Raw genomic sequence first — 9080 nt, forward strand, 5'->3', positions numbered from 1 at the left:
TGAGTGATGTAATGCGACAAGTAAGGTCAGACCAAAAGCGTATTGTGTGTTTTCTTCTGTTGTTGAAGTGATCTCGTATGAATTCAGAATGTTATTTCTTGCCACACATGAATCGCGACCGAATAGTGATATGGTGTATCCACGTGTTTATTTCTAAATGAATGAATAGAATTCATCGAGTTCACTTCTGCCACCTTTTGCTGTAAGTCCCTTTCATGATGAACTTTTCCTTACAATAATACTCAAAACGTTGCAATTTTATTCAGAGTTAAACATGTAAAGGATTTAAACCTACTTTTAAACACAAATGACAATAATCTATTAAAAAATTGTGATTAAGAGAGGCCCAGAAACGGATTAAAGGGGGCTTAGGGGGACTATAGCCCCGGGTCTCCACGTGAACAAGGCCCTCCATTCTGATCAAAATCTCAACTGACTATCTAGAAAGAATCATGGAGATACAAACATCATCATAAAATAAAATATGACCAAAAATATTAAACATATTCCCTTAACTTTCCTATTGTAATTTCATTTATTTATTGTAAATGTATTAGATAAAGTTTGCAGGGGCCACGTTTTTTTCTTTTTTTCTTTCTTTTTGTTAGTCCCGGGCCTCCAGATGGATTAATCCAGCCCTGGAGACCTCTTCCTGTGTCGCTTCTAATTCCTCCACAGCTAATGAGATGACAGAAAATTCCAAGTCAAAACGATCCCGCGTGAAAATCATAAAAGAATGCTCAATAGATATATTAAAAAATGAGTTTAGATTATCGTTTGTGGAAAGATTTAAGCTTAAACTGACGTGCAAATTTACTTATTTCAATCTAAAAACCATGTAAAGTATTCAGCGTGGCAGAATCCAATATGGTTGTTATGAAATCCACACCCTCACTTAATGTAATTCTCGCACCAATACACATTTGCAATCTTTTCCTTTAATCCGTTCACGTGCCTCGATATTAATTACATGTCCAGAACCTTTTGTCTACTACATACAAATGTCAAACGTAGTACACCATATCTCGTAAACGATTGAAGATAGGTAAAAATAAGTTCATTTGTGGTCCATACTTCATTCAATGCAGTTTTCGCATCAATAGCCACCTACAACATTTACTTTTCTTGTGTATACGTGTATCGTTATTACTGGACTCCCATAATACTTTTAACTAATTCTGTATACAAATCCACATGTAAATGCTTTCAGCACAAATAAATCAGGTGCCTTTCAAAGAATATTCTTAATTTAATACGTGTTTTTTATACTTTTCAGACTTTTCAGGCTATATCTAAGGCTTTTTTGACTTGGGGACTTTTTCACCCAGGCCTTTCTGTTCGGGCCCTTCTGCCGTGAAATTGTAGCTACTACAGGGGGTTTTAATCTTTGCTTTTAATATCAAAAATTATCTACCCTTATTATATCAACCCTATTGGCGCTGATATTCGAAACCACGTATAATGCAGACTACTAGAGTTAGACTAATACTTCTGGTACATGGGGTCCTTGTTCGATCCCAGCTCGCGCCAAGTTAGCTTTGTGGTGGACAAAGATCATGTGCGTGGGTTTTCTCTGGGTTCTCTCGTTTTCTCCCTTTTCTTCATTCCACTATTTTCTTCATTTCTCATCATCACCGTCTCCTTTAACCTAGCCGGCATAACCGTGGGGCTAAAACGGAAATATTTCATTTCATTTCATATACTCTAATAACGAGATAAGGTATAATAATCTTCTAGCATATACATAAATCGCACCCCCAGAACAAGACTAAAATTGGCTAACTCTAAATGTCAATTTTACAACCTGAAAAGATCAACAATTATCGTGTGGAGTACACAGAGAAAAAAATCGTATGTGGCATACGTAAAAATGTAGGTTACATGCGTCAATCCTGTAGCTTTTGGACTTTATGTACGACTATATATAACATCCTGTACCACACGTATAACTGAAAACGTATGTTTTACAATACTGTCCGTATAAGTATTCCACCTATGCGTACTTTCCGCATGACTGTATATAGGCGGAAAGGATCACATATACATATAGAGGTATATAACATATAGCTGACGTATGTAACATACGCATACATATGCAATATAGGAAAGAGTGCTAAATATCAGACATCCTGCAGCTGCATCGTGTAACATCCACACGGGAAAAAGGCAGTACGTATGTAGCATATAGAAAATGTATGCTCCATACAGATTTTCGTAGTAAACACATGGATTCCGTATATATGCACAATATACCGCTGTCCGGGTAACGGATTTTTTTTCAGTGTAACGTACGGGAGAACTAACATTTCAACAATCCTACTTGTGTGATTCTAATAAGGTGTTTAGCGTAATATTTGCATTAGATTTATTGACAAAAACGAATTTAAAATAAAGCATGATAAAGCATTATAACTCTTTTACAGACATTGACACGCATATTTCCACAACTAAAAATTCTTAACATAATGGTTGTAAATTACCTTAATCATATAGACCTAACTTTTAGCCGCAAGCGCAAATTAGGTTAATCAATTTGTAAATACATCACTTGAACGACATAATTGAATATATACAGAATATAATACCTATCTTGTATATTTAATTTACAACACTCAATTTACGTTCTCAAAAAAGAATAATACTGTAATTAATCGCCTTAATTATGAACTATAGATAGATTATATAGCTCAAATTGATTGATTGATTACATTACTGAATTACCCTTCAAATGTACGAAGTGCACTCTATCTAACTCATATATATATATATATATATATATATATATATATATATATATATATATATATTAGTTAATTTTCTGGTACTAGAGTGGGTTAATCATCCGGCAATAAACTACAAAATCAATATAGAGCATCATTAGAATTTGATTATACCCCTACTTATTTGAGAGAAATTTTTTCTTTTAATAGTTTCAATAAAATGTATGGCAACTTAATATCATAAATCTATAGTTTTTAATTATTTATCGTATATTAATCATATGTTTCTTTTCTTCTCTCTATATTAAAAAATGTCAAATATCTGTAATGTGTGTTCTGTGATATATATAGAGTTATTCAGAAAGAAGGAACAGATTTAAAATATTTATTTCTAGTGAACGACAATAGATAGAGACACATATGATACATCATTGGATTGAAGGAAGTTGAGATTTTCGTTTTATACATTCAACGTGAGCACCATAGTTCGAAGTTTTATTTTATACATTCAACATGAGCACCATAGTACGAAGTTTTATTTTGTGCATTCAACATGAGTACCATAGTTCAAAGTTTTATTTTATGCATTCAACATGAGCACCATAGTTCAAAGTTTCATTTTATGCATTCAATATGAGTACCGTAGTTCAAAGTTTTATTTTATGCATTCAACATGAGCACCATAGTTCGAAGTTTTATTTTGTGCATTCAACATGAGTACCATAGTTCAAAGTTTTATTTTATGCATTCAACATGAGCACCATAGTTCAAAGTTTCATTTTATGCATTCAACATGAGTACCGTAGTTCAAAGTTTTATTTTATGCATTCAACATGAGCACCATAGTTCAAAGTTTTATTTTATGCATTCAACATGAGCACCATAGTTCAAAGTTTTATTTTATGTATTCAACATGAGCACCATGGTTACAGTTTTATTTTACGCATTGAATGAACATAAGCACCTTTGTTATACGACAAACGTTGAATCAGTAGTCTATTTCTTACCACACATAAATTAACTGTTTCCTGGTTACTGAACTCACTGGTGTAACCAATGTTGCCAGACACGGCAAGCAAAATTACACACATCTTCCGTCCAAATTGCACAATTTTACACACAAGCTGGAAGACAGTGCACACAACATTACACAATACATAACTACCTATCTATATGTATATTATGTCTAATAACGTACATACCTATACGTACACTCATGTCCAAAATGATTGTCGCATATCTATAACAGGCTTGTTGTGCGAATATATTTGGATACTGATACTTACTATGTGTATAATCGACAGAGACATTAGTACTATTATTATTATTATTGTTGTTGTTGTAAAACCGTAACCTTCCCGCCCATTGTCACTTTCATTTTACTTTCAACCATGCGCGCCGACTACATGGGTGCTCCAGAGCTCCGGCACCCACATAAATAATCTTGTGGGTACCGCTCACCCACAAGATTTTTAGCTTGAACCCGGGTTTGAACCAGTTTCTCTTGCGTTTAAATCAGTCGTGTTACCGACTGAGCTAGGACAGTCCCAATTTATCCTTATAGTACCGATATATTTTACTTTCTCACAGCACAGGCCTTTATGACAATGTTCATAAAATATTTTAACGTAAAGTAAATCAATCAAACATCGAGACTTCCCTGAAAACATATAGGCGAATATGACCCGCCATTGGTATGCATCCCCATAGATCTTGGAAAGTCTGCGCCATTGCTTTCAACGTACTTAATGTTTTTAATTGGACATCGGCCACTCTGTCGTTCATCTGTTTGCAAAATGGCATCTTCTTAACAAGTGGTGAGAAGACAAGACTTCTTACCACCTCCGCCTCATGTTTTGGCCAACATTGAGGGTCAACATTCATTCACATTCCTTGCTTGAACAAAGCGTCTTTGCTTGGGGATGTCATGACACCCACCTCTGAAAAACAAGAAGTGAGGTACCAAGGAAGCAAGATAGGTTTTATCATACTGTAGAGGAAATAACAAGAGATTAACAATAATAACAAATAACTTGTTATTTTCTCTGTGGTTTTATTGCACTGGCCTGGAGTCAGGCGTTGGAGCTCGTAGTTTTTAGAAGGCAATTTTCAGGGGAAAAAAATGTGGAAATAATGAATATTTGAATGAAAAGAACTTCGTAGAAATCATCAATGATCAAAATTTTTAATTGTGCCAAATTACACGCAAAATGCACACAGATTGGCATTACACACAAAATGCACAAACAGGCCAAAATTGCACACATTTTGTGCAATTACACACACATTGGCAACGCTGGGTGTAACAATTCGATCTCGCCGATCTTGAAGAGTAGCAGAAGATAAAAATGCAACAATTGATTTACTATTTGCATACTGCAGTACAGAGAACTTTTTTTTGGTGCTTCGCCATTTTCTTGTAAACAAACCACAGCACCGATGTGCAAATTTGATGAAACTAATAGGTGAGGGAGATTAAAAATTTGAACTTTCCTCTCTTCAGCGATGTATCATATGACACGTGTCTCTATCTATTGTCATCAATTAGAAATAAATATTTTAAATCTGCTCCTTTTCTAATAACCCGCTAAATATACAAATCTGTTATTTGGTTGCCTAGAAGTAGCGCTTTAATCAACAGCGAAAATTATTTCTTCTAAAGTTTTCACTAGAATATTTACCACTTTCGTGCTTTTGCATTGAATAATAATACTAATGCAAAAGCAATTGGAAGTATTAAAATTTATAAAGTATCCTAAAAGTTTGTAGTAAAATAACAAAGACAGCATTTTTTATTTTTTTTTCAGGTGGAAAACAACATTAATCGCATAATGAATAAAACGGAAGTATATAGCTACAAGCAATTTTTTTAAAATATGGATTCAGTATCACAATAGGTTTCACTTATTTAATTCTTTTATAATAATGGGAAGTAACAGACATCAATTATCACTTCCGGTTTTAATGTTAAGCACCGTACAGCCAAAAAAGTAAGACATAGAGTAATGGCTTTTTAATATGTGCTCAGCATCCCAGGAACAGGTTCTACTTCAAGTTTGAGTATTGGATTCGCATAGTTTGGAAGTCTACGTAGTTTCACACACTTAAAGAAAACTGACTAGTTTCATGTCGTTCCGGCCAATTGTTGGAGGTTGTAACTCCGAGATAATGCATTTGTGCACCCATGTAGGTCACGTATATATGTCCCAGTTTCGATGATGTTTACATGTTATGGGGTCGTGGTGGCTCAGTGGTAGAGCGTTCGCCTCTGGTGCATGGGGTCCTTAGTTCAATCCCAGTTCACGCCAACTGAACTTTGTGGTGGCCAAACACGGTGTGCGTGGGGTTTCTGGGAGTTCTCTCGTTTTCTCCCACATTCTTTATTCTACGATTTCATTCATTTCTCATCATCACCGTTTCCTTTAGCCTGTACGGCATGACCGTGGGACGTAAAACTTAAAGATTACATTTCATTTTCATTTTTCATTTCCATGTTATTTTTTGATGTTTCCAACCCTGTATATAAACATTGTGTCTGGTGGCAAATATGAGTATTCCATTACGTAACTTTCCATTCATTTTTTATTATTCTCATTCTGTAGCGAGCACGAGTAGTCCTATAAATCTCCCATGGTTAAAATTTCAGACGGTTAAAAGGTGTAATCAACAGCTATATCATTTAACGAAAGTATGATCGTGTGTTTGATCAGGGGCAAAGTCAGTTTAAGCTCCTGACTCACTCTTATGCAAAGAAGTAGTCAGTATAAGTTACTTCTTGCTTTTTGTCCGTTATTCAAGAAAAGTAGGGGGGGCTGCGATGAAGAATTGAGGAAGACGCTAGCTACATTTAAAAAAAAAAAAAACTTTCCGCTTGTTACCAATGTCAACAAAAGTAAAGAAAAGACATGAAGTCTTTTAATTCAAACTGTTTGTATATGAATGGCTTTCTTGACAAAAGACGACCACGATCCGCCTGGTACTGAAGGCAATTCAAGCTCACCATGTTGCCACCGCAACAAGCACGCAATAAGGTTTTCTTCTCAGCTTTAGCTGAATATGTCCTTCTTTTTTTATATTAGTTTTCTTTTACTATTATTATTATTACTTAATATATTAATCTTATTATGTGGTTGTCCCCTTACCTCCTTCTTACAAGCTTCTTATTCTCATCATCAGGTTATACACTACAGTATTGCCAATTAAGCCATTTTTATGACTAAACCTAGCCATTTTCACATGCTGACTAGCTGAAAAAACAATATCTAGCTATTAGCGATAATTTTAACTAATTCTGCATCCACAATTGGCTACCTCTAGCCACAGGGCCGATGGTGCCCTGTGCCTGAGGGGCAGTTTTCGTAGTTTGAGTTGATATCCCTATTCTAGGGAATTTCCGGAGGCAAATTTAGCAAAATAAAAGTGGAAAAGGGAATTTTTTGATAAAACGTGAAAATTCAAGAAAAATTTCGTGCTGACTGATTGGCCTACATAAATGCTTAAATTTTTCTTTGTTCTTCAGAAATAAATCAATATGATAGAAATAGTTTGTGTGTGTGTGTGTGTGTTCAAAGTAACATAAGTTGCACCCATTGTTGGATGGGTTTATTTTTTGTTTAAAAAAGTGAAAGAAAAGGTAAAAAAAAATAGAAGCAAAAAAAAATATTACGGCTGGCACTTCCTTTAATAGCTAAATTAATCTTATCACACAACTTCTATCATAGGAACTAGACACTCAACAAGCTAGGGAAAATTTGATAAGAAAAGAGGAATTTTTGAGCCACTTGAGGGAATTTTTTATAAGGAAACATGGACACTGCTGAAAGGTCTCCCAGCTTGGATAAAATCTACTCTCGGCTGTTACATACACAGAACAACACAATGCAATAACTATATATTACATTACATTTGCTGTTTTATAGGGAACAGTAATGATTATTCTAGTAAAACAACACAAATCTAACATGTGTTTATCGAAAGTTTTAAATTAAGATGCAATCGATTTTACTATTCGTATCTTGCTTCATATCAATCTCACCAACGGTGTTTAAAATTGGGTCCGGCGTCTCTCAGGGCCTGCACTTTCTAGCCATTTGATCTTAGCAACAGTAAAATCATTTTTCTTATAAAACTTCTACTAACAGAAATGGAAATGAAATGAACTGTACTTTTTTAATCATTCTGCTTGCAACAAAACTTAAACTGGCACAACACATTAATTATTTTGCTTGTATTACCCACAGCTATGCGGTACAGACTTGAGCCTAATATGAACTGCACCTAAGTTTTCTCTTTGTGTAGACATCTTCATTGTATATATTATTGATATTTATTATTGATATTTTCTAAATAGCGCATTTCGCATTATTAGTGAGAGTTGAGTATCGTTAATATAGTGATGGAGCAGCAACGGCATCAATACATGCACAGAACATCATCAAGATTGAAAAAAAATCAAAAGATTCTGATACTTTTATCCAATAAGAAAACAAAACTCGAAATATTTTAAGTCTGAATTGTGCAAGTGCTTGATTTTTATCAGGAAGAATCTATATATTAAAATGCTAGGTTTATACGTTTATCCCCAATCCTTTCAACAATAAGATCTCGAAAACAACACGTATTTGAAAGTGCCGTTTTCGCAAGTCGATTCCAAATTTTGTGTAGATTGTCCAGTTTTCATTCAAATTTTTAAAAAACTATGTCGTTATTGTTCAACACTTTAGGGGTCGTTTCGAGCCCATAAGATTAACATTGCTGCAGGCCGAAATTACGGTGTTAGGCAACCAGTAGAGAAGTTACGTACGGCGGGTTGACGGACATTGCAGGCACTTCGCTTAAATATGAATGGCAAAACCTATTGCATGCAAGCAACTTCAAAGGCCTCAAATGAAGCGTACTCGGACGGATATGGATTTATTAGAAAAACATTACTTCCACTTGATATCCTGTTCTTCTGCAAATTTGCTACAAACTCATTGTAACATCTATACATAGCAATTTACTTCCTTTGTGAGTCTCCTATCCTTTACTTGTATGAGTAAGGAGACATGCACAGTGGGGAGGAGATTCATGATCATAAAAGAATGATGCGCTGAGTAGACAGCACAGGTTCAGCTAGTCTATATATTAAAATGCTAGGTTTATATGTTTGTCCCCAGTCCTTTCGACAATGAGATCTCGAAAACCACAAGTGCTAGAAACGTGCCGTTTTCACTGGTAAATTCCAAATTTTGTGTAGATTGTCCAGTTCTAATTGAATATTAAAAAACATGGCCGTTATTATATTTTTAAAAGTACACTGTATGTGTTGAAACTTAAAAAAAAAAGCATCATATCCTACGAGTTATACATACAAACACC

Source organism: Thermobia domestica, chromosome 10 (assembly GCF_964235325.1).
Source record: "Thermobia domestica chromosome 10, izTheDome1.hap1.1, whole genome shotgun sequence".
In the NCBI taxonomy this organism is placed as follows: Eukaryota; Metazoa; Arthropoda; class Insecta; order Zygentoma; family Lepismatidae; genus Thermobia; species Thermobia domestica.